General features: G+C 37.5%; 1 protein-coding gene across 1 annotated transcript in view; it reads left to right on the top strand.

Moving 5' to 3' along the window:
* LOC136826333 (uncharacterized) overlaps positions 1-27500 on the top strand; it is a 512729-nt gene that overhangs the window by 427689 nt on the left and 57540 nt on the right. Inside the window, exons 10-11 of the mRNA XM_067083586.1 lie at positions 11425-11611; positions 12466-13003. The gene's annotated coding sequence lies outside the window, so the exon portion shown is untranslated. The remainder of the gene's footprint in view (positions 1-11424; positions 11612-12465; positions 13004-27500) is intronic.

Raw genomic sequence — 27500 nt, 5'->3', positions numbered from 1 at the left:
ACGAGGTTGAAACAATTGATAATACAGGCAGTCTGCTACAGCAGGTGAAAATGTGTGTGTATATATATGTATCTATATATATATATATATATATATATATATATATATATATATATATATATATATATATATATAGATAGATATATAGATAGATAGATAGATAGATAGATAGATAGATAGATAGATAGATATACGAGGGTGTAATTGTGTACGCCTGTACTGAACACAACTCCATCACGATACCGAGTATACGGATTAGCCAATGACTCTTCAAGCTGACATTCTAAAGAAAGGGGGTGAAAACCAACTTCCTGTTGTTGGGGAACCTCTTTCGTAATCATAATCCCACAACGTATACATCAAAAGAGAAAGAAAGCACAAAATTTCTAAGAGTTTTTTTTTTCTAGAATTCCCTGATTTACACATTCTGCAAAAACCATGATCAAACCCTCGAAGCTCAGAGCAAAAACATATTTTTTCCCTACAGCATTTTTCTTACGAAGGCAGATACTCAGATGAGAGCGAGGGATATTTTTCAGGATTTCGTTTTTCATTAAAAAAAGTATATTGTAATCATGGGGAAGCAGAGCGTAGAGCTAAATATGGAAAGTGTTTGTATCATCAACAAAAATGGCATCCTTGAGCAATGTTTTTTTTTTATTCATATCTTGAATTAAAGGGAAAATGTGCATTTTAAAAGCTACCAGATCCATCTGCCTATGCATCTTACTACACATCCCTAAATTTAGTAATGAGTAAGAAAAGGATGTATTTAAAAAATGAAGATAGGTAGGATGAAATCATTCGATGATCCTTCCTTTATTGTTTGTGTTTTTTTTTTTATTTTGCAAATGTAGGAACAAAATCGTTCATAAAATTACTTTTTTATTTACTGTTCTATTAAGAATATCAAGACGAAAGTAAGGTCAGCCATTTTAGTAATTCGGGGATATATATTATATGTATGTATATATATAAACATATATATATATATGTATATATATATATATATATATATATATATATATATATATATATATATATTATTAAAACTTCATTATTAACTTGATATTCGATAGTTAAGTTTTTTATATTCGATAGTAATATATATATATACATATGTATAATATATATATATATATATATATATATATATATATATATATATATATATATATATATGTCGAAACAGAAATAAAGCCACTGAAATAGCTAACATTTTTCAAAACCTGCTCATTATTCTGAAAGCATAAAACATTTGGTCACTGCTTTCTCTGCCTCACCTAGATCCTGCCTGTTCACCTTACTTTTTGATCAAGATCTATTTCTTTAAATTTGATTTCATAAATCACAAAACCTCAAATCTTCCCTCTTTTATAAAATAATGATTCCTTATTCCTAATCTCTCGGCATAGCTTCAGTCTTCCATGGATCTCGGAATAGCTGACATTTCTTGAGCAATCATGACCAGGTGCTTTATAATTCACAAAATTTTTCTTAAATATTTTCAATTTCCGAAAAAGAACGTTCACTCGCAAGAGCTGAGACGACGTCATTCTTACCAATTGCAAAATACTCTCACTACCGCTCTAATATCTTATTCAGGCGTAGTGTAATAATCTTATAATCCCACACGTGCATAGTTATGTCTCTCACCCCACTTTGCAATCTCCCTGATTAGTGCAAAAGCCTCTCTTGTTGGAGCACCTGTCTCTCTTAAGAATTCAAATACCTCCTTCTCTGAGCTCTGATACTTCATATCATTCTGAAAATAAAAACAATTTCTATTCACATTTAAACAATCGTCCTTATGTTTCTATTTTCCTTTCTCTTATAACGATCCATGTGCCACATGGCATCCTTTTTTGATTTACCTTTGTGATCCCTTTACTGAATCTACACTTATTCTCCTCTCTACTTTGCAGTGAAACGCATTTGTAGTTATAGATATTTCAATAGTGACGACCCTCTCCAAACAGACCTACATAATTTTCCTTTCCATTTATTACTCCAGAAACTCCATATCTGCCCACAACTCCGTCTCTTTCTCCATAACCTACATTTGCATGCAAGATACAGCTTTTTTTTGTGAGATTGTGTGTTACAGGAACTTTTACTTGTCAGACTTTTTAGCAAATTTTTACATCATCGACACACCCACACATACAGAGAGAGAGAGAGAGAGAGAGAGAGAGAGAGAGAGAGAGAGAGAGAGAGAGAGAGAGAGAGAGAATGTCCCCCATCTCGAAGCTCTGACGTATTTCACCAGAATTCGAGAGGAAGAGAAAGCAGTCATTGATACATTGTGTTATTGATTAAAACCATGGTTCTGACAGTTTTAAGATTTCCATCGAAATTTATTTGGTGCTGAAGGCAATTTTTTATTTACTTCCTCCTATTTTTGTTTAGTAACTATTAGGGTTATTATTGTAAATTGGTGACCATCCGATAATCAGGACATCTTTCCCCGACTGTGGGCCAGTATTTATAAAACCGTAGTAGATGATAATCATTGTCTATTCCCTGCTTCGTTTCCCGAGAATGAGAAGGTAAAAATATTTTGCATATTGCAATTAACACTAAGCTGTATCTTGGTTATATAGCATGCCTTGCTTCAAGATCAGTTCACCTTATGTAGATAAAGAGGATTGTACTAATATCATCAGTATTACAGCTTGATGAATGATAGTTCTGAATGAAATAAGGGTAGTAGATATTAGGTGAATTTGCCAGAACAGTAGTTTGTAAGTAAACATTTAAAAAGGATGGGAAAACTGGGGAAAAAATTTTTAGGAGGGTTTCCTAACACTGATTTCCTTCTAAATATCTTATTTACGTATGACCAGACACTAATTATTAATACTGGTTACCAAACTCTTTCTCAGTGCTGCGTAGTTTAGTGACATTTTGGCAAAAAATACTTTTCGCGTAATCGTTACCACAAACAGCCAAATAATAAAACAAAATAGAAGTTCTTTGCTTCACTAGCAGATTAAAAAGTAAGAACAAAAATTAATACACAATATATTCCCAGAGTGGATTCCTAAGAGACCAGAAGATTAATGTTATTACAGTATACATAAAAGCAGGTCCTAATCGGCTTCAACTGATAAATCTCGGCCAGGGCAATAAATTCTCGAACCGCATCATTTAGTAACAGCAGAAATATGTCAGGTGCAGCGAAAATTATGGCCCCCCGACTCTGAAATATGAGTCAGATTCAAACGCAACATATGAGAGCTGAGGCAAAAACTATTAGTCACTCCTGAAACAGAATTTACGTTACATGAGAGAAACAGGCAAGACTCAACCATTATTTGAGAGAACAAAGCCTTTCTTGTCAACAAACAAATCTTGGTTTGCCTGCTAAATAACAGATAACTTAAGACGCCACTGTGGATACAGTACCAGTTAGACTTTGCGTAGACTTCTATACTTACCAGCTACATGATCTAAAGCACCAAGCATAATTAACTTGGTCTTCTTGATGTGTATCTTTTTCATACACATTCTGAGCGTGTTCAGATCCTGTTTAATAAATTCTTGGCTTCGATTACGTATGGGTAATCTAACCCCAGGAAACCTTCGTTATGAGGGCTCCCCATCTCCTCTGTTCTGTGGTCTTTCTGCCTGAATGCCCATCAGCCCTGGGTCTTCATCTGTCTTCTTTTTCTGTGGTATCCTGGGCCTTCCTATGGGCCTTCTCAGTCCTGCTACGTCCATATCTTCTTTTCTGAGGCTAACCATTCCTCAACACACCTTCTCAGTTCTGCTAGATCCATATCTTCTTTTCTGAGACGAACCATTCCTCAACACACTCATTATCATCATAATGACACAAATCATTATCAAGATAATGATGATTGTGACGAAATCGAAGGAGGGCCAAGCGGTGACGTCTACTGGTACGTGACCTAAGCATTTTCATTGATGGCACAGAGCCAAATCCATCAAGTGCATCTTGCTGCCATCCAACATCAATGCTGAGAGATGAGATGGACAGTGGCAATTGACAGAACACAAAGTGCGAGTCCAACATCTTGTACGCCATTTCAAAGTCCCCAACTTCATTCTCCTGAGGATTAACGAGACATCTCTCGGTTTCTCGTTGCGAACATAGCCGATGGACCTGAAACAGAAGAGGAAAAAGTTTTGTTAATGACTGACAGTACTCTATTGATATACGGGCACGTCTTATCAACATAAGCAATGTCAGTTATGCTTTAGTTTTCTGTATGTCTATACACAGGGAAAATGGCTTCCTTGTCACTTTCTTGATTCCCAGTGACTGAATGAATCTGTATACTAATACTACCTCATACACGATTGGCAAAGGAAAACACATTTAACAACATGATATAGAGCAGAAAATAACACAAGCGAGTGGATACCTCTTTCAAATACAAACTTAACATTGGTAAACAAAAATCTAAAGCTTCAAAATACACAAAACATTGCGATACATAAATACGAAACATTCAAACATTCCCTCCTTGGTGTTGGTTTAGCCGATACAAAACATTACTTTGACTTATACCGTTGTGGTGCATCGTAGACAAAAATGTGACTCAAAAGCTTTTTATAACTAGCCATAGCGAAAGGCCGAACATTGTAAGGCAATATCCATCATACAATGACATTATTATTATTATTATTATTATTATTATTATTATTATTATTATTATTATTATTATTATTATTATTATTATTATTCAAGAAATGAACCCTGCTCATATGGAACGAGACCCACAAAAGAGGCCATTGACTTGAAATTTGAGAAGCTTCCAAAGAATATTAGTGTTCGTTTGAAAGAAGCAATAGAAGGTAACAGGAAACACAGAGAGAAGAGACTGGGTATTAGAAATGAAAAAATAAATTAACAAATTAATGAACAGATAAAAATTTAAGCAAAATATTAAAATGCAAGAATTGTATTAGGGTAGTAATGCATTGCATCTTCGCCTGAACTTTTGAGCATCCATTTGCACAACACCCTCAAGAAGGCTGACCCTCAGTCCAGCGGCGTGAAGAATAAAGGGCCTCTGCAACTCAGAAGTTCGACAGCAAAGCACATTTACTGCATACTGGTGCTGCTATTCTGCAAATCCAGTAGCTCTTGGCAGGAGAAGCAGATCAGGGATCAGTTGTGAATGTGAGAGATATCTGTTAAAATACAACTTATGGAACACTGGCAAACAAGAGACCATCTATCGGCGGTCTGTCGCCCAAAGACGATGTCGTCGACTCTCAGAGCCGACAGAAAGTACTTTGAATATTACTGGCATTACAAAAGACTCTTGTAGATATTCATGAGATCAATCATATTTCTCAAGGTGGTTTTCCTGCTGAATCTTAATTTGATTTTAAAGAATTTGGTGTTTCTTTCTTCAGGAAATACTACTCATATAATCCATTGCAATGGCCCCACTTAACTAACGATAATAGAGGAGCCATAGTGGGAACCTGGGGCTTTTAAATTAGGGTGAATTCCAAGGGTACACAATGACCTTACATAGGTCGCTGGCTTCTAACCAGACCATCAGGGGGTGGATTCCCTCAAGCCTTACAGGTCATGATGGGAAATAGGTCATTACTGAGAACTGGTCAGGATGAAAGAAATGTTACAACTGACCATAAATAATGACAAAAGAATCAAACCAGCTAAAAAAAAAAAACTGGTACGAATTTCCAAAACAGCCCCGAAACAAAGGACACTTCAAGTACCTTCAGAAACTCCCGGGAAAACCAGGCAAACCCCAGCACCACGGGAGCAGTGACAGGTGCAAGCGAATGGTCGATGACTTTGTAGGGGATGACCATTAGACATAATACCAGTCCCATTTTGAGCAGAGGGCCCAGCTTAGTTGTCCACAAGTGTCATGGCAGAGTTGGTCCCACAAGGAGACAAGAGTGAAGGGAGGGGTATTACCTCCCGATAGTCTTTGTTCTTCCTCCCCTTGGCCGTCACAAAGAACTTTGGTTCATGTACAATATTGTTCGGATATTATTCAAGTTTTAGTGGGATCAAATGAAAGATTTTATTCATACATAAACTATTTTTATACATTCATAATTATTCTTCAAGTTTATACATTGAAATAAACTAAAAAAAGAGGTTTAATCTAATCAGAATAATACAGTACTTTAGTCATTTACAAAGCAAGTCCTGGCCTACACACTTCTGACTGGTTAGCTCCAAACAGAAAACAGTAATACAGTCAGTCCACTGTGTCCAGGATCTACTAAAGCTTTATCTCATTCTTTGTGGATTATTAAAACCAAGAACATATAAAAAATAATCAAATAAAACTGCGCCTAATTTTCATTGATGTTTAATTAGAAATCAGTCTTTTTACTTCCACTAAGACTGACATTTCATGGAAATATTCAAGCATACAACTACATATGCAAGTGCATATGTATAATGCCTAATAACAAAGGGAAGAAAAATTCATGTCAGCCAATGACAAAACTAATCCTTAATTTAGAAATCACACAAAAAGTACGCAAGAACAAGAAAAGTGAAGTAGGCACCAGAAAATTTCTTCACCTAGCACTGTACATTGTTCAGTGACCACAGTGTCACATCAGATTTGCTATGGTCAAAATATTGGGCTTCTGCCCCGACTTCTAAGAAAGGATCTGCGAACGAAGAGCCCTCATCTGTGTTTTCAGTAAGATCCTCCTCCAAACTCTTCTTCTCTTCTTTGATTAAGAGGAATGATAACGACTTTTCAGCTTCTACTTTCACGAGAAGTTCTACGTACGATACTCAATCCTTGTTAGGATCTGATCAAATTTTCCTCTGTTTGAAATACTCAGAAATAAAATATACAAAAAGAAGGAGTAAACAAACGCTCTCAGTACACCGTCTACAACACAGGATCAGAAAAACTTCAATGTAAAAACTAATTGGATCCTAAGAATATAAATAAGGATTTTACTTTTTATAGTCCCTTAGGTTGCCGTTGCTTTTTTTTATAGATTTTGCAGATAAGTTCACAATAATTATTTCCATACCTAGTGCAAATTACTTTGGTATGCTGCAAACCTTAATAAAATCTGTCAGTACAACTGAACATCATCTCTGATGAATGGCTTTGCTTGTGCATTTTGACACTTGAAAACACTATTTTGGCATTAAGAACCAGTGACTGTGATTTGGAGATTACAAGACAAAAAACATAACATGCAGTATAAAAGAACAATCGATCATATGCTAAAAACAAATGAAAGCAGCATTCGGGGAGAATCATATAAGACAGGACGTTTGTATTAAGCCTAGCTGAGACGCCTTGAGTTTGTTTGCGTCTATATTAATTGACGGATTCGATTCTAAGCTATTTTACGGTACTACACGTCTGAGTTCGGCAGGAATCGTAGTGTGTGTGTGTGTATATATGTATATATATATATATATATATATATATATATATATATATATATATATATATATATATATATATATGGATATATAGACAGATAGATAGATAGATAGATTTTCGTTAGTGAATCGTCACCTTCAACCGGGAATTGCAAATGCATTTGGATATGTCGCAATGATGCTGTGCAATGTGATATATTGTATAGACTGTGCATGATATAAATTTAGGAGCAATTCGGCACAGAACAGCAAAGGCTTGAGTGTAATTAAAAAAACGCATTACATAACATAACGGAGCCAAAATATTTGTCAGTGCTTTTCATGGAAACCGCTGCCATCGATAAAGCTTCAGACAGCTGTGGTGTTTGTACACTTGTGCACACGGTCGCCTGAAAATTCAGTGCATCATTTTGTACAAATTGACTTTAATTCTGTACGACAAAATTACTAATATAAGTTTAAGAAGCTTCGTCCCCCTTGGTGGGCTTCTTACCCAAAATAAAAGACCTATTTCTATTTTTCTCTGTTTATGTGATGTCAATTTTTACTGTAACACACATCTAGGGTTTCTGGTCAATGTATCAATACATCTTTCATATATGAGGTCTCAGTCATATACAGAATGTATGTGATATACCAAACCGTCCATCTATCTCCATTTAAATAAAAAGAATGCAAAAACTATTGATAAACTGCTATCAGAAAATGTCTCCATCTTTCATATTCAACTTGTTTCAGATGGGCGCCATTAATGGCGTGTTGTGATTGGCTGATACATTGGAAAAATGCCAAGAGGTTGGCAATGGAGGCCTCTGATTGGCTGAGAGGTAATATATACCCTCTTTCCAGACTCCTTGGATGAATGATGACGTCATTGGTAGGGGAAGGAAGGTGCTCTGTAGTCTGTACAGCTGGCCAATATGGCGCCCGTGCTACTTTAGCTGTTGTCTTGTTCTATTAATCGTATTTTGCTTCAGTATAATGAAGGTATTTTGAAGCTTTGTTTTATCCGTATATTATGTTAACTTGGTTGCTAATTATGTGTATTTTACGGCCGTGTGTTTATGTATAAATGGGAACAACTCTGAACTTAACAAGACAGAAATTGTGTTGTAGTAGGAGGTGTTCCTTAAGTATTTGACGTTATTATATAAATACAGTACCTTATTTTTGCCGTATTTTATTTGCTGTTTTATGATAAGTCCAAATTTATTATGGGACTGGAATGATTTGGGGCTTTCTTTTTCAAGCCACCTACCAAAGAAAGACGCCCGGTTAAGTATTGAATGTGATAATGCCCCTTTATCGATGTCATAAACGCCTGCTTGGGCCCTCATATAACTCATTTTGAGTCCCGGAAAATAGCCTACTTGCTTCAGTGGCCTCGATCTAGTAATTGTGTTAATTACGTAAGTTTCTAATCAGCATATGGTCACATAACCTCATAAAGGCTATTTATGCTTGCTTAGCCTCACTCTGCCTCAGTAGCCCTTAAGACATGTAAGTGTCTAGGCTAATAACCCCTTGGTCATGGCACCTTTATCTATCATTGTAGAAATTAAAAGTATGACGCTGCTTGAATGTTAAATATAAAGTTCATTTAATATATCATCCGGTTCACGTTTGAATTTACACGAGATAACTCTTATAATTAGGATGGTTGACTCAGCAGCCCCTAGGGATCCATGGCCCTAGAAGCATGGCGGCGTGGCCTGACAATATCCAGCAGGCTCATTCAACTTTAAAATTGGAATATCTCTTTGGTTTTCAGTCATTTTGCGTTTTTAAACGATTTTTACACAATATTGCAATTTAAACCAATGGTTTAGGCCAAGTTTAACATTGTAAAACCAAAAATAAGTCGAATATAATGACTAGCTATTTAATGCAAGGGTTAAATCATATATCTGTTTTCGAGGACACAAGGATTAAAATTATTAGGCTCTTATCCTTAGACATTTTAACATGGATAAGGTACCCTAGGCTATACCCTAGTGGCAAGGGTAGGGCACAGTACCCTATGTTAGGTTAGGTCAGGCTTCCAGCAGGTTATAGTCTGCTACAATCGCATCCTGGTTGGGTCAGGTTAGGTCACAATGCCCTGGGGTGAGTTAGGTCAAGTTAGGGTGTATTATGGTAGGTTAGATTAGGATTCCAGCAGCCAACAATCTGCCACAATCGCACCCTGGTCGGGTCAGATCAGGTCAGGTCAAATGCCCTAGGGTGAGTTAGGGTGTATTATTGAAGTAGCAGGGCACAGTACCCCATAGTAGGTTAGATTAGGATTCTAACAGGCTACAATCTACCACAATCGCACCCATTTCAGATCAGGCAGGTCACAATGTCCTTGGGTGATTTAGGTCAAGTTAGGTTGAATTATTGAAGTAGCCTAGGCTAGGCTATGCATTCCAAAAACATTGGGGAAACGCAATGATGAGCAATATTTAACTCGCAATTTGCAACGCTGGTCTGCAAATTTATTTCATTTTGTTAGTCTATACAATTGTGATTTTAAGTATCCTACAGGTGTAGGCATACAGTCATCATACGCATAGCCTAACTACGCATGACTTTTCGCGAGCCGTATTTGGGCATAATGACAAATTGCCACAGGCTGTTTCTGTGTAGGAAATCGTTCGGAGTAGCAGTGTGTTTGCCCATGCGCTTAAATTCCTTCATATTCTGAGGCTATAACTCATATCTCCCTTATAGTGACCTATTTCCATATTTTTTATGCATTGCCCACTTGGGAATGGGGTAGATCTAACCTGGCTGTCCGCGGTGAGCTAGGCTATGGCGGTTGATGTTTTTCTATAGAACTTTACCTGCTGAACAAGAATTTAAAGTAATATTTTGTCTCACGGCTATAATTAAGCTGTAAATTATCTTAGAACTGGTGTGGTAAAACCTTTTCGAGAATAGCTATCAGTAAGGGAGACCTGTTGGGAATTTGGGTTTTTTGGTGGGGTAAATAACTTGGGAAAAGGTTTCGGTACCTTATTGTTGTATTTCCTGTTATATATGTCATTTGGAACACGAAAAACAAGCGTAAAAAGAAGGGCGAATAAATGGATAGCTGGAGCTGTTCCAAAGGCACTTTTCATTCATTACTAGTACTACTGATTCTAAGCCTTAACACGCATGCGCTAGCTTTTGGTTCACCAATTAGCAGTTGCTGGTTTTCTGCGCTTAGCGAGAACTGCGAGAGACTGGCAATTGATGTTTTCCTATGTTATTTTACTTGCTGAACAAGAATTTTAAGTAATTACCTCTCGCCTGAACATATGAGCTTGCAGTAATCTTTAAAAATGCAGATAAGGCGCGCAGCACCACCCTGCTACGGCAACCTATAGAGGCCACCCAAGTTGAAAGCGGAAATAGTAATGTTTGTTTCCCGTTTACGAAAGCTTCGAATAGTGTGCAGTGGAGCTAAACTATGGCAGTTGACGTTTTTCTATGTTATTTTACTTGATTTACAAGAGTTTAAGGTATTGTTTTGCCGGTCAGCTGCTGCTAAACTGTAATTTAACCTTGAGCTGTCTGCGACCCACTGGTACAGACTTGCAGTTTTCAAGAGTCAATTACATCTTAGTTACAGCCTACCAACAAAATGTTATTTTAAATTCTTGTTCAGCAGGTAAAATAACATACGAAAACATCAATTGCCACAGGCTAGCGCACCACGGACGGCCGGCTTAGAATTACCGGGAATGGTGGCGCCCAATACCAATTTACGTACGAGTACCACTCGTATTTGTTTTAAGCGCCATTTTTGGGGGGGGGCCTTCCTTCGTAATTTCTCTGTTTAGGACTCTTATATGTAATTAGCCTTTCATGCCCCTGTAACCAGGCTGGGTCCATTTTCCTTTGGTGTAATTCTTGCCGCTGATTAACTTCTGGTTGCTTGGTTGCAGATAATCAAATTCCCTCACTGTCTGCTTGTATCTTTATCCACATTTTGCCTTTATAATTTGGAATTTAAAGTATAATAATGTCATATACTGCATTCGGAGTCCAATACAATATATTTTTCTTTTCAGCTTTCTCCATTGGATGCCATTCGTGATCCAGCTGTGTGTGTGTGTGCGTTAGGGGGAGGGGTTGATTGTCCATTCCACGAACATACTGGAGTCAAATATTGTCAACAGCTTCAGAATTGGGGATTCAGGCACTTGACAAAAGTCTTTTGGGACCCACCGAACTGTACTACCCTACTACTTTCTTAATGTAAGTTGCAATTGAATTCTTACTGTAAGAAAAACTGTACTAGGCAGTGCTATTTCTTGAATGAAGTGCTGAAAAGCCAGGATGAGAACACACCTAGATATTAGAAAGGCCAGTGCTCTATGACGATAGTCAATATTAACCTTTTTTGTTTTTTACAAGATTGCTGAAGCATCGTGACCCAGTACGTTACTAATTACCACGGAGTGAAGTGTGCATGAGAGTATATAAGATTGGTGGATGAAGGTTGCCTCAAGGAAGTGGATGCACAGCACAGACACTGAGAAAGGTTGTCTTGAGGAAGTGGACGCACAGCACAGACACTGAAAAAGATTGGCGGATGAAGGTTGTATGAAGGAAATCGATGTATAGCTCAGACAGAAATCTAGAGTTAGGGTCAAGACCATAACTTCCATGACAGAGTTTAAGAGTTACTTGAGTCTTGTGGGTTGAAGTTAGGGGAAAGAAACCTAATCCCAAAACCAGCTTGCTTAAAATTGAAAGGTTAACATTTTTCCCAATCCCCAATGCACTTTGAGAACAACGTTCGTCAGATTGCGGCTGAGGTTTTTTTGTTGTGCAAGTGATTAGCCAGGTATTGTACTTTATTCAGGTACCCATCCATCTCTTGTGACTGGATGTAATTGATAGTGTTAGGTTGAATGTTAGGGTTTTTGTATACTGTACTGGATAAAGGAGGGTGGGGAGTGGTTTGGACAGTTAGGTTTGGTCAGTCTGTAAGTTAGATTAAGTGCAAGAAGTGAGCTTACTCAATGTCCGTGCAACAGCCCTGTTGCTTGTCAATATGTGAAGTTTCACTGCTGTACATATTCTTAATTTCCTAATTTTTTTTGCAGGTGGAGTGTGTACGCTATATTTCCAGTTCGAACAGCAAATAAAACTGACAAGACTTGAAAGACAGCTGTTTTAAAGACTACATACATAACTATCCCTGTCAGTAATGGTGGTCCCCAGGGAGGCACGAAGTGAATTTGATACTTCACTAATCAGTCATTGAAACTATTCTATAGCATTTTGCCATTTCAGTTTTCTCTGAAAGTCTTAAACGTCATTTTGTGTCTCCTGGTTGGTGGCTTCTGCATGTGGAAACCTGGCGGTGGTACATATTAGAGGATTCTAGATCCTCTAATGTAACTGTAGCATGCAGCACCATTATTGACGTAGGTGTCGTTCACCTTTGTACTTCCCCTGACTGGACACGTGACTCTCTGATGATGCAGCACGTAGTTCATCAGTCCCAAGCCTGGGGAAACAGTGAGGAGGATCAAGAGACAGGAAGGACGTCAGTCAGCATGAATTATGAAGAAATCCTCTGGAAAAGGCTCGTCAACAAGTCACTCAAACTAGGGATTAACCTGAGATGATGATGATAAGGTATGTAGTTTGTCCTATATTTGTGCTGCACCCTCCCCATAGTTTTCCTGGTTGTGCTTCCTCCTCTGCTTACTTCTGGTCACCGTCTTTGCTTCGGTATTATCATCGTCTGATTCTACAAGTATACCTTAGTTTAACCAGACCACTGAGCTGATTAACAGCTCTCCTAGGGCTGGCCCGAAGGATTAGATTTATTTTATGTGGCTAAGAACCAGTTGGTTACCTAGCGATGGGACCTACAGCTTATTGTGGAATCGGAACCACATTATAACGGAGAAATGAATTTCTATCACCAGAAATAAATTCCTCTAATTCTTCACTGGCCGGTCGGAGAATTGAACGCAGGACCAGCAGAGTGCTAGCTGAGAAAGATACCCACCCGGCCAATGAGGAACTCTGATTCTATAACACTGGGGTTCATATTTATAGCTGTCATATGAAGCTTCCTCTGTAACAGGTACATGATACAAGGTTTTCCTTTTCTTGTGGTGCTTCTCTGGTAGTTGAGTCTGTTTAGTCCGGGAGCTAGCAAGGAGTTGTAACACATCTCGAGTACAAAAGGTTTGAATGTCATAATCGTTAGTATATCCCTAGGAGGCACCAGTATGGCGATTCTTAAGTTCTGAATTTGGTGCGTTATATAGGGGGCGCTTCTTGAACGCCCCCAAAATGAGCTTTGAATCACATTCTGAGTACATTGACCAGACTGGTGTCAAAAGTTACGGTTTGGAAGCCTGATTACAAATGAAGTGTTCTTAAATACCAAATTTGGTGCAAAACCCATTTAAGAATGGCCTAAGATGGCGCTATTGTGAAGTTTATATCACATGTTGAGTACATGGCTCAAACTTGGTAGTATTATCCACTAGAACCTACAGATCAAGAATTGATAATTCTTAAGTGATGAATTTGGTGCAAACCTTGTTTAAGAACGGCCTAAAGGCAGCGCTTCGTATGACTAATCTATGTCACGTCTTAAGTACATGAATGAAACTTGGTGGACCGTGGAACCATACTTTGGACCTTACTGATCAAGAAAAGGTAGTTCTTAAATGATAATATTTGTGCAAAACTCATTTATTAAATTGACAATATATTCCGTCCCTACATTAAAACATCAAAACTAATCAGATATGAAGTATTACAAAATTTAAACAGTATTAGAAAATTTAGTCTCCAGCATATCTTCGTGAAAGATATCTTCTGCTGGGCATAGCTAACTAATGGTTGTGGATAATATACATAAAATAAATTCTGCAAAGTACGTATGTCATAATTTGTGCTGATCTGGTGATGAGCATACTGTGTGTATGTAGCCTAATGAATATTTTCTGATCCTTCTTAGTTCGAGTCTAGTCATCCTCATCAGAACCATTCTCTTCATCAGATGATGCAACCTGCATATCAGCTTCTGCCTCTTCCTCTCTTTCTTGAAGTTCCGATTCTTCCGGGACAAGACTTTCTGGGAGCTGCTCTTCATAGAACCAAATGGGTTTGTACTCACCATCTAGTAATTGCCAGCCATTTTCTTCTGTTGGGTGCTGGTCGAGATCTTGTTTATCTGCAGCCGCCCACATCTTTGCAACGAATGATGCTCGCTTTATGTGGGCATTGACCTCATCCTCACATGGTGCAAGCCCACTGGCATCAATGCCAATCAAGTTGGAAAGCAAATTCTTTCCTCTCTTCGGTCCATAGGTCTTCATGAACTTCTGAAACCTGAGGTCACCAAGGCTTGTAGATTTTTTGCACCATAGATTTCTGCAGTGAATCGGAAGAGGGTTGCTTTGGTTGCATTAGAAACAAGTGCAGGCCATGTCATATCTGTGAAAGCATGCTGGTAGTCAGGTGTTTTTTCAAGCAGCTTGAATGGTCGTACTTTGCCTTTTCTTACAAAGGATGAGGTGTAATCTGATCCAGTAAAGGCGTGAAAAAGCAGGCAATGCAGCGCAAAGCCCTGGTCCAAGTTCATGATGAATTGCAGTCAGATTTATGAACCGGCGGTTGTTATTTGCTGCAGTTCCAACATCCATCCAAAGTTTGCCCTGGAACTTGTTGCAATGGCACAGGAGTATCACAGCTATATCTGTGTCGGATGCTCTGACTACAATGTTGCTGTTGGCATCGTCATTGAAGAGTGAATGAAGGCAGATTTTTGTGTCAGCCTCCTCATGGTTGTTGTGTAAATCCTGAACAGTTGTTCGTTGTATCATTCTGTCCTGAACTTTGAAGTGGTAGCACTCACCTGGAACATCTAAAATTACTTCATGTTGACCAAGAATGTCTATATAGCAGGGATGCTGCCATTCACTGGCAAGAAACTCTGGTAGCTGTTTTTTGAATGACCTAGACTTGAGAGCATCATTAAGGTCTCTTGGAACTCGTCTCTGCTCAGGCCCAGTGATGACAAAAGTTCTGCCGTCAGCTTTTCTCCTATCTCTTTCAGAGTCCTTTATGGATGGCTGTGGATAGTCATCAAAGATAATGTGGACAGACTTGGCTTGGCTTTGAAGGCACTGAAGAAGAATGCTCCTTGCAAGTCCCCATAGGTTTGGGGCAGGTTTCCTGGCATGCTGTGCAGAAGGAATTGTCCATCTATAATGTACGAATTTATGGTTGTTGGTTTACCATGATCTTTCACTCGGTCTTCCAGAATCCCAAACAATGCACTCTTCAAAGCCAAGCCAAGTCTGTCCACATTATCTTTGATGACTATCCACAGCCATCCATAAAGGACTCTGAAAGAGATAGGAGAAAAGCTGTCGGCAGAACTTTTGTCATCACTGGGCCTGAGCAGAGACGAGTTCCAAGAGACCTTAATGATGCTCTCAAGTCTAGGTCATTCAAAAAACAGCTACCAGAGTTTCTTGCCAGTGAATGGCAGCATCCCTGCTATATAGCCATTCTTGGTCAACATGAAGTAATTTTAGATGTTCCAGGTGAGTGCTACCACTTCAAAGTTCAGGACAGAATGATACAACGAACAACTGTTCAGGATTTACACAACAACCATGAGGAGGCTGACACAAAAATCTGCCTTCATTCACTCTTCAATGACGATGCCAACAGCAACATTGTAGTCAGAGCATCTGACACAGATATAGCTGTGATACTCCTGTGCCATTGCAACAAGTTCCAGGGCAAACTTTGGATGGATGTTGGAACTGCAGCAAATAACAACCGCCAGTTCATAAATCTGACTGCAATTCATCATGAACTTGGACCAGGGCTTTGCGCTGCATTGCCTGCTTTTCACGCCTTTACTGGATCAGATTACACCTCATCCTTTGTAAGAAAAGGCAAAGTACGACCATTCAAGCTGCTTGAAAAAACACCTGACTACCAGCGTGCTTTCACAGATATGACATGGCCTGCACTTGTTTCTAATGCAACCAAAGCAACCCTCTTCCGATTCACTGCAGAAATCTGTGGTGCAAAAAAATCTACAAGCCTTGGTGACCTCAGGTTTCAGAAGTTCATGAAGACCTATGGACCGAAGAGAGGAAAGAATTTGCTTTCCAACTTGATTGGCATTGATGCCAGTGGGCTTGCACCGTGTGAGGATGAGGTCAATGCCCACATAAAGCGAGCATCATTCGTTGCAAAGATGTGGGCGGCTGCAGATAAACAAGATCTCGACCAGCACCCAACAGAAGAAAATGGCTGGCAATTACTAGATGGTGAGTACAAACCCATTTGGTTCTATGAAGAGCAGCTCCCAGAAAGTCTTGTCCCGAAGAATCGGAACTTCAAGAAATAGAGGAAGAGGCAGAAGCTGATATGCAGGTTGCATCATCTGATGAAGAGAATGGTTCTGATGAGGATGACTAGACTCGAACTAAGAAGGATCAGAAAATATTCATTAGGCTACATACACACAGTATACTCATCACCAGATCAGCACAAATTATGACATACGTACTTTGCAGAATTTATTTTATGTATATTATCCACAACCATTAGTTAGCTATGCCCAGCAGAAGATATCTTTCACGAAGATATGCTGGAGACTAAATTTTCTAATACTGTTTAAATTTTGTAATACTTCATATCTGATTAGTTTTGATGTTTTAATGTAGGGACGGAATATATTGTCAATTTAATAAATGAGTTTTGCACAAATATTATCATTTAAGAACTACCTTTTCTTGATCAGTAAGGTCCAAAGTATGGTTCCACGGTCCACCAAGTTTCATTCATGTACTTAAGACGTGACATAGATTAGTCATACGAAGCGCTGCCTTTAGGCCGTTCTTAAACAAGGTTTGCACCAAATTCATCACTTAAGAATTATCAATTCTTGATCTGTAGGTTCTAGTGGATAATACTACCAAGTTTGAGCCATGTACTCAACATGTGATATAAACTTCACAATAGCGCCATCTTAGGCCATTCTTAAATGGGTTTTGCACCAAATTTGGTATTTAAGAACACTTCATTTGTAATCAGGCTTCCAAACCGTAACTTTTGACACCAGTCTGGTCAATGTACTCCAGAATGTGATTCAAAGCTCATTTTGGGGGCCGTTCAAGAAGCGCCCCCTATATAACGCACCAAATTCAGAACTTAAGAATCGCCATACTGGTGCCTCCTAGGGATATACTAACGATTATGACATTCAAACCTTTTGTACTCGAGATGTGTTATAACTCCTTGCTAGCTCCCGGAATAGTTCCTTTGACGTCTCCATCAGGAAGCTAAACTGGGTGTTGTCCTTATCTCCCTCACAGTTGGTGCTTCTGTTTCCCCTTATGCTTTCTGTTTGCTTGAAGAAGTATGTCTGTGCTTGTCATATACAGAGGATTGTATGTTGCAGGGTAGCCATTCGTATTTTTCACTGATCCAAGGAAAACAATAAAAAATCACCAAATCATTTCTTTAATTGCTTTTTGAATGAGTTCTTTGGGTTTCATTTTCTTACGTAACCATAAGAATTTTTGAAGTCTGCTTTCCTTTTTACGATGTTAGACGTGGAATAAACTCTTGCTCCTCTGCTGAGGTCTCCATCCTTCTACGTCCATATCTGCAGCTTTTCTCGTCTTGTTTTCAATCCGTCTCGGTGCTTGAGATTCCATTCCGTATTCCAGCCACTGTACGCCACTATTTTTGTCCTTGTTCATGTGATTTTCCCACCATGTACTGGTCATGAATCTTGACATTCTGTGGTCACCCTTTGCTAAGTCTTGCCAAGTTTCCTCTGCATGCAACAGTAAATTTCATCCTGTTTTTTTCTCTGCACAAATACAGGAAAGGTATTATGCAATTTTGAATCCTGAGTATTTGTTAGGTTTGATACTGAATTTACTCCTGAGCCTTTTCTTCTGCGTATACATGGCCAACTTTGTGCTTCCTTTCTAGTTCCAAAGTTATTTTATGAGTTTGCAATCCCCTCCATTATTCTCTCTCACTTTTTAAATGTTCCCATGACATATTACTTAGATTTTGTTGTTTTAACACCCATTTGCATACAGCAACATCCAGTGGCTGCCTGTCCTAGTTACCTTTGTAGCCTTCACATGCCAGTGATGTTATGATGAACATCGAAATCTCAGGGCCATTCCTTAATGGACATGAACATGCATCACATATTCTTCTGATGCACTGCTGAGCTCTGTACAAGTGCATTGTACTGCATTAGCTCTGTACAAGTACATTGTACTGCATTAGCTCTGTGCAAGTGCAGTGTACCGTATTAGCTCTGTACAAGTGCAGTGTACCGTATTAGCTCTGTACAAGTGCAGTGTACTGTATTAGCTCTGTGCAAGTGCAGTGTACTGTATTAGCCCCGTACAAGAGCATTCTACAGTTAGTTCCAGAAGTGAAGCTGTAAATTTCAAAATTGATCATACTTCTTTAGAAACTCGTGGGGTTGCCAGTTAGTATATTTTATTCCACTTATTGTCATCCTCTTTATCTGATAATAAGTATCAGTGATTAACTATAGAACCACAGAAGGTATTAACCCAGTGAGTGGTCAATGTTAGTTCAATAATTGTTTATTAAAAGAAAAAAAAATCCCCCCCCCAAAAAAAAAAAAATTTCCCCGTAGAAACATCTGCGGCTCTCAATGTGTGAATCGAGTGTTCACCTTGAATGGCAGTAGGGAACCTAGTGCATAAGCATGGCCTAGTGTGATTTGTAAATTGACTTTCTTTTATGGCGTCGTATCGAAAGTTATGATTTCTTTTGATAAAGCACAAGTTCAGCATCTGATTGAATGAAATATAAATAAGACACAAGTAGGTGTGAAAAAAAAACGAAATCTAAGTTACATGCGCGTTTAGCATTGGCTACATGGTTAGGCCTATCTCAGTAATCAAGGAAATATATTTTCCAGCTTGTTATTTAATAAATTGAGTTGTTTGGATATCTAGATGGTTATAAACATGATTTTCCATTAATTAGGTTTCATTATCAAGTCAGGGGAAATGAAGTCTAGGCCTAAATTAAGTCAGGGGAAGTGAGGAAGTCTAGGCCTAAGTCAAGTCAGGAAAGTGAGGAAGTCTAGGCTCAAGCCAAGTCAGGGGAAATGACGAAGTCTAGGCATAAGCCAAGGCAGGGGAAGTGAGGAAGTCTAGGCTTAAGTCAAGTCAGGGGAAGTGAGGAAGTCTACGCCAAAGTCAAGTCCGGGAAAGTGGGGAAGTCTAGGCCTAAGCCAAGGCAGAGGAAGTCAGATAGATGAATTTTCAGTTGTTTTCGGTCAACCTTGGTGGATCTTAGACTTGAATGATTTGGGAGCACTTTTATTATTTGGAGAAGCACTCTGTATTTGTAACGGAAAACCTGTTTCCAATCAAGTTTACCCTTTCAATAGTGGTTACTTTCTGTCAGTTATTGCAAACATAATGAAGGAGGGAACTGATTACCTGTTTATTCAATATTACCGGCTGGCGATGGGGGTATTGGGGCAAAGTCTCCCCCCGCCCACCCTAGTAGGACACGGCTTGTGATTCATAGGTTGGGTAGATAATGTTACGTTAGTGTCGTGGGTTGAAACCGAAGCCAAAGCTGAAGTCCGAATGGTCGGGTCCTAGAAGCTAAAATCAGAACTACCAACCACACCGAACTTCTCTGTTGATTCTAGGTGCATTCATGGTTGATTGTTTAATGTTATGGAGATTTTCCCTTTATATTCTATTGATGATACTTGCATGGTTTTAAGCATCTTCGCTAAAATAATTGATAATACACTATGATATTAAATATGTTTCCACATTGCTCGAAATATACAAAAGTAATGTTGGTAATCCTGTGTTGAACGAAAATTTCAAATTGTTTCTATAGTTTTAAGTAATTACTTTACTTTGAAATAATTATTACCGTAATTTTTTCTTATGATTGTTGTAAATATCATAGATTTGATATTTGTACATCATATGTTAGCTTTATTTTGCTTGATAGAGCTTTCAATGTAGAAAAAAAAAGTTCTTCAGCTACGTGTTGTAGTTGCCAGTTAGTGAATTTCGAACGAAATCCTCTGAAATTTGTAGCTTCTTTTGGAACTTACTGTACTGCATTAAAGCTTGTACATAAGTGATGCATAGGCCTACGCCAAACTCTGAATCCATTTGTGTGTTTAAATGTACGTACAACACACAATGTTTATGTAGGATTGAGTATGCTTGTGTATAATGCATGGCTGTATGTATATTATATAATTTTATATATACATTATATATATATATATATATATATATATATATATATATATATATATATATATAATTACTAGTATGTTTGTAGACTGGTAATAATAATAATAATAATAATAACAATAAAAATTGAGTTTTTAATTAGTCTAATATCAAATGCCAGCTTTTTGTGTATGGATCAAAACACTTTGGAAGAAATTGAGGATTGAATGTCAACTTCATTGCCATAAGTTCGTATAAATTTACGTTGATTCTGATCCACAGGACATTGAAGAGAATAGATTTAAAATCCTTTTGAAGATTTAACTTAGAATCTTACAAATTGCTCCAGTAAATGGGAAGTTAGATATATTAATGTATTAATATTAGCCGTGTAAAGCCATTGTGATTGCCATGTTCACTTTCATAAGGTTTTAGACATTTTGCTGATGATTGGTTTTATTAAAATACCGTTCAGTCATTGTGGCTTTTGTATTTACAATTTTGAGGGAATCAGCGATGAATATCCACAATTAATTCTTTTGAGTACAATCCCGAGTGTACTGGCAAATGCTTAACGATGGTTATAGCTGGTAAAAGTGAAAATTGTTTGGAACAAAATAGGTCCAACAGAGAAAACCTTGGAATGGTAATAAAGGGCAAGTTTGAGATATATCAGTCAGACCTTTGATTGGATAGTAGCATTGGCTGTGTCTGAAGCTATATAGAATTTCTGTCAATTTTAATGTGGGCAGACCCATCAAATTTGGTACATTTGGGTGGACACAGGATTCTGTGACAGTGAAAGAGAAGTTCCTGTTTGCAAGTAACTTCTGAAGTTGTGCCATGAAGCTTCTCTAATTACAGCCAAAATGTTTTAAAAGGCTGGCAGTATGTGCTGATTGTCCTATGTCTTGTTTTCTTGTGGGGGAGGACCACTAGAATGTTTTCTTGTTGGGGAGGGAGGACCACTAGAATGTTTTCTTGTGGGAGAGGGTGGACCACTAGAATGTTTTCTTGTGGGGGAAGAAGGACCACTAGAATGTTTTCTTGTGACGGAGGGAGGACCACTAGAGTGATTTCTTATGGGTAGGGAGGACCACTAAAGTGTTTTCTTGTGAAGGAGGACCACTAAAATTTTTACCACTAGAGTGATTTCTTATGGGTAGGGAGGACCACTAAAGTGTTTTCTTATGAAGGAGGACCACTAAAATTTTTACAAGTGGGGAGGATCACTAAAATGTTTTCTTGTGGGGGAGGGAGGACCATTAGAATGTTTTCTTATGGGCGAGGAAGGACCACTAGAGTGTTTTTTTATGGGGAGGGAGGACCACTAGAATGTCTTTTGGGGAGGACCACTAAAATGTTTTCTTGTGGAGGAGGACCACTAAAAATGTTTTCATGTGGGGAGGATCACTAAAATGTATTCTTGTAGGGGATGACCACTAAAATGTTTTCATGTGGGGCAGACCACTAAAACGTTTTCTTGCAGCGAGGACCACTAAAATGTCTTGTTGGGGAGGACCACTAATTTTTTTTTCGGGGAAGACCACTAAAATGTTGTCTTGTGGGGGAGGACCACTAAAATATTGTCTTGTGGGGGAGGGAGGACCACTAAAATGTTTTCTTGAGGGGGAGCACCACTAAAATGATGTCTTGTGGGCGAGGACCTCTAAAATGTTGTCTTGTGGGGGAGGAGTACTAAAATGTCTTGTGGGGGAGGGAGGACCACTAAAATGTTTTCTTGTGGGAGAGGTAGGACCACTAAAATGTTTTCTTGTGGGAGAGGTAAGACCACTAAAATGTTTTCTTGTGGGAGAGGTAGGACCACTAAAATGTTTTCTTGTGGGAGAGGTAAGACCACTAAAATTTCTTGTGGGAGAGGTAGGACCACTAAAATGTTTTCTTGTGGGGGAGAACCACTAAAATGTTTTCTTGTGGGGGAGGACCACTAAAATGTTTTCTTGTGGGGGAGGACCACTAAAATGTTTTCTAGTGGTGGAGGGAGGACCACCAAAATGTAATGCTTAATGTTCGTGGACACTACATTTTGTAGTAGTTAGAGGAAAGTTTCTGTTCGTAACCTTAATGAAGTTGTGCAGTGACTCAATTATTCCCAAAATTATTTTCTAAAGCGGGCACCAGATGCAGATTGCTCTTATATTTACACGATACCAAAATGCCCATTATCTTACTGTATTGAAATGCATGTTGGCAGTTATGAGGAGGTCTGTTAGGCTCGTATGTTGATCTCCAGGCCTTTGTCATGTTCATAGTTATACTTGATTACTGGACGACCTCTGATGTATGTGCAGGTTATTCTTATGCAGAATCAGTGTTCAGGTCCACATAGCTACTAACTCTTTGTTGATATGCAGGTTTTATCACTGAATCGAGAACCACATGGATTCTGGGCTATCTTTGATATCCATGGCAGTATAAGTCAGAACTTTTACTGGATTATTTTTTAAGTTTGTGGTGTTTTATCTTTTTGTGTCCTGAGGTCATTGTCAGTACCAGATAATTAACGTACAGTACTGATTATTTTGACAAAATTAAGAGCATGACAATGTTATTAATCTTGAGGGCAAATTTGTTGAATTAAAAGAATATGATTACTCTACTCAGCTAATCATGTTGTTCAGGGTAATTGTCTCAATGTTAAGGAAGGAGGATGTTTGGAAAAATGTTTTAAATGCGTTGTATCCCGTAGGAGGGTAGTGCATCAGTGCCGCTCATGCGGTGCACTGTAGGCATTACTTAAGGTTCTTTGCAGCGTGCCTTAGGCAGTTTTTCATTTACTTCCCCCTATTTTTGCTTAGCAACTATCAGGGTGGTTATGGTAAATTGGTGATCAGCCGATAATCAGATCTTTCCCCGCCTATGGGCCAGTATTTATTAAACCGTAGCACATGATAAGCATTGTCTACTCCCTGCTTCGTTTCCTGGGAATGAGAAGGTAAAAATAGTCTTCATATTGCTTCAAGATCAATTCACTTTATATAGATAAAGAGAATTGTACTAATATCGTCAGTATTACAACTTGATGAATGATAGTTCTGAATGAAATAAGGGTAGTAAATGTTTGGTGAATTTCCCAGAATAGAAGTTTGTGAGTAAACATTTAAAAAGGATGGAAAAACTGGGAGCAAAAATTTTTGGAAAGGTTTCCCAACATATTGATTTCCCTCTATCTTTTTTACGTGTGACCAAGCACTAATAATTAATATTGGTTACCAAACTCTCAGTGCTGCGTAGTTTAGTGACATTTTCGCAAAAAAAATACCTTTTCGCGTAATCGTTACCACAAAAAGCCAAATAATAAAACAAAATAGAAGTTCTTTGCTTCTCTAGCAGATTAAAAAGGAGGAACATCATATAATACGCAATATATTCCCAGAGTGGATTCCTAAGAGACCAAAAGATTAATGTTATTACAATATACATAAAAGCAGGTCCTAATCGGCTTCAACTGATAAATCTCGGCCAGGGCAATAAATTCTCGAACCGCATCATTTAGTAACAGCAGAAATATGTCAGGTGCAGCGAAAATTATGGCCCCCCCGACTCTGAAATATGAGTCGGAAAGTACGACGGAATTATTTAAGGTTGTATTAATTCTATATAAATGGTCGAGAAATATAATGAACTTATTCTCTTTTTGGTTCTACTGCTACAGTAGAGTATTTTTAATATATGGCATACACAATAATATATATATATATATATATATATATATATATATATATATATATATATATATATATATATATATATAATATTTACTTCATTTACATATATATATATATATATATATATATATATATATATATATATATATATATATATATATAAAATATTTACTTCATTTATATATATATATATATATATATATATATATATATATATATATATATATATATATATATATGATTTTGTGGGAGACCAAGTTCTACAAAATAATGTTTTATACGTCTTAGTTCCTTGCTCTAATAATAATGATTTATGATGACTTTAACTGTTAAAGTCATCATAAATCATTTCAGCTCATGTAGCAATTTTTTTATTTTTCATTCAATACTGTACACGTCCTTAAATTTAATAGTACTATTAGGTGTCACATATTTTGACAAATGATAGCAAACATTATTAATTATCCGAAAGCCATTACAACAGCGCAGCGTCTCAAGTTAGATACTTTCAATCGGGGTGTTATGAAAAGGCTCATATATAACTTCTTTCATTTGGATAGGATAGGCACCACAATGATACATTTACTAATCACAAAATATGATTCAGTAATTTTAACAACCCCATCGCAGTGAGAAGAAACTAACAGAGAAGAGAAAGAATATAAAGGAAGGGTTTTGTGATGATATTAACTTAAATTTTTTTCTATAATTTTGTTATCTCTGTTTGAACTTGGGTTGTTAATTTTGTTGATACAGGCGTCACTAACCAAACCTGATAAGCTAAAATTTTAGCGAATAAAGTTAGAATGTTTTGGTTTAATGCGAATCAAAATTGTGTTCTTGTTCTCCTTATCGTGTCTAAATAAAAGTTTAAAACCATAACACGCAAGACATAAGGAGAGAGAGAGACGACCAAAACGAATTTGTAATGGACTAGACAGCGTCGCAATTTTCATTCCAACATAATTTGAAGCACACCTCAAAGACTGGGCGAAAAGGATGTTTTGATATGTTCATTACCAAAACATCGCGCGGTTTCGGCTTCAGTAAACGCTCTCTGCCAGAATTTGTTAATTACTCTGAGATTTTTTTTTTTTCTTTTTATTTTTTGGGGAAATAAGAGTGATTTTATGACTGCGCACATATTCAAATGTCCCTTTGAAGCGTTAATAAGCTTTAGATAACTACCGCCACAGTCTTTAATGTTCCTGCTGATTATGGAGTTGGTGAGGGAACAATTTCTCGTGTGAAATGTGTGGTGGTAATTGCTTAATTTATGCGTACCTGCTTCAGCCATTAGGATTCTAGTTAAGTTTTTAAGTTAATTTTTGTAAAGATACATGTATGTTCTAAATGTGTATCCTGGCTTGGGATTAATTAGTAATGCATATATTTTTTTGCATTACACAGAAGGCCTTGCTTTATGATGTATTGCTGTAAATTTACTAGTGAGGCTAACTGATGGAATAGGGCAAAATTCATTGTTTTCTGTTTTATTTATAATTAATTTAGAAAAAAGAGATAAGAAACAGAATGGCATTTCCTTTTCAAAAGTATCCATCCATTGCAAGAAGAAGAATTTCAGTCTTTTTGTTGGAAAATTATTCATCCATCCTAGGATTTTTTTTTTTTTTTTTTTTTTTTAAACTGTCCATTCATTGTAAGAAAAGAATATCAATTCCTTTAAAAAAAAACACCCCATCCACTTTAAGAAATAGAATGTCATTTTTTTTTTTTTAATTGTCCATGCATTCTTAGAAAAAGAATGTCATTCCTTTGTTAAAAACTTTCATGCCATTCCAAAATGCTCATAAGACTTTTCATTCCTTTTTAGTTTTCTGTAAAAGAAAACTATTGTGCCGGATTCGTCTGTCAGTCCGCCCTCAGATCTTAAAGACTACTGAGGCTAGAGGGCTGCAAATTGCTATGTTGATCATCCACCTTCCAATCATCAAACGTAAGTTGCAGCCCTCTAACCTCAGTAGTTTTTACTTTATTTAAGGTTAGAGTTAGCCATAATCGTGCTTCTGGCAACCAAATAGGCTTAGCTACCACCGGGCCGTGGTTAAAGTTTCATGGGCAGCGACTCATACAGCATTATACGGAGACCACCGAAAGATAGATCTATTTTCGGTGGGCTTGATTATACTTTGTAGCGGCTGTACAAAATACTCGCATTTTGTACTTGTTATATTTTAATTTCGGTGGCAACACTGCTATCCGAATTTGTCAAATTTTCCCTCGTATAATTTCCATCACTCTTTGACATCCCTCCCCTCCCCTCCCCTCCCCCTCAACTCTCACCACCTTCGTTTCCTCCCCCAATCCAAAGTTAAAAGGTCGATCTTCATTTAGTTTGAATCCAGGCGTGGCGTTTTTTACTTCACTTGATTTCACGGCGTAGGAGAAATCGAAGTATTCGCCACTTACTTGTAGTGGTAATTTTATCACTCGGCTCTACTTATTGCTTAGTTTTTCACACATTATCATCTCTGTGTAGCATTTAAACGCGTGAAAATGTGTTTTAGTTGCGTCTAAGGAAAATTAACATTCTTTTTTAACAAAACCAGTGTGGTAAATTTTTTTTTTTCTTCCATAAAACACCTATTACAAAAAATCTCTCTCGTGATCACGAAAGATTAATACAGACATATTCACATATTTGTTATTCAAGCCTGATAATACTAGAATACAATATATTCTTTTTCCCTAGTATTCATATATATACAAATACTGCCTTCGAACTTAGATAATTAAACAACCCAGTGTCATATGTATGAAATGTTTTGAGAATTCCATACAGTTCAGAAAACAGTAAAGGTAAATATTGTTGCAAAAACGGATATCTCAAGTTATGGTTCTTGAAACATATTTTGTTATATGAAAAAAGAATTCGTTTTCTTCCTTCAGGCGATAAATTCCCGGGGATTTTATTTTTTCAAGCAAAAAAACTCTGCATAAAAAATGAAGCACTGTTGGTGTACCTCTCTGCGTTTTGGCATTGCAAGTAGAATATTCACAACGTATAAAACGATTAAGTTGTATGAAATCGCTCTAAAGTACTTCTTCCAACAATGGGTTGAAGTATTTTCCAATGTATAACACACTATAATATTTGCATATTTCTTAAACTTCCACCTCATTTAATTACTGAAAGCACTTCATTTTATTCAC

Source organism: Macrobrachium rosenbergii, chromosome 40 (genome assembly GCF_040412425.1).
Source record: "Macrobrachium rosenbergii isolate ZJJX-2024 chromosome 40, ASM4041242v1, whole genome shotgun sequence".
NCBI classification, from domain to species: domain Eukaryota; kingdom Metazoa; phylum Arthropoda; class Malacostraca; order Decapoda; family Palaemonidae; genus Macrobrachium; species Macrobrachium rosenbergii.
This window is presented reverse-complemented; position numbering and strand designations above follow the sequence as displayed.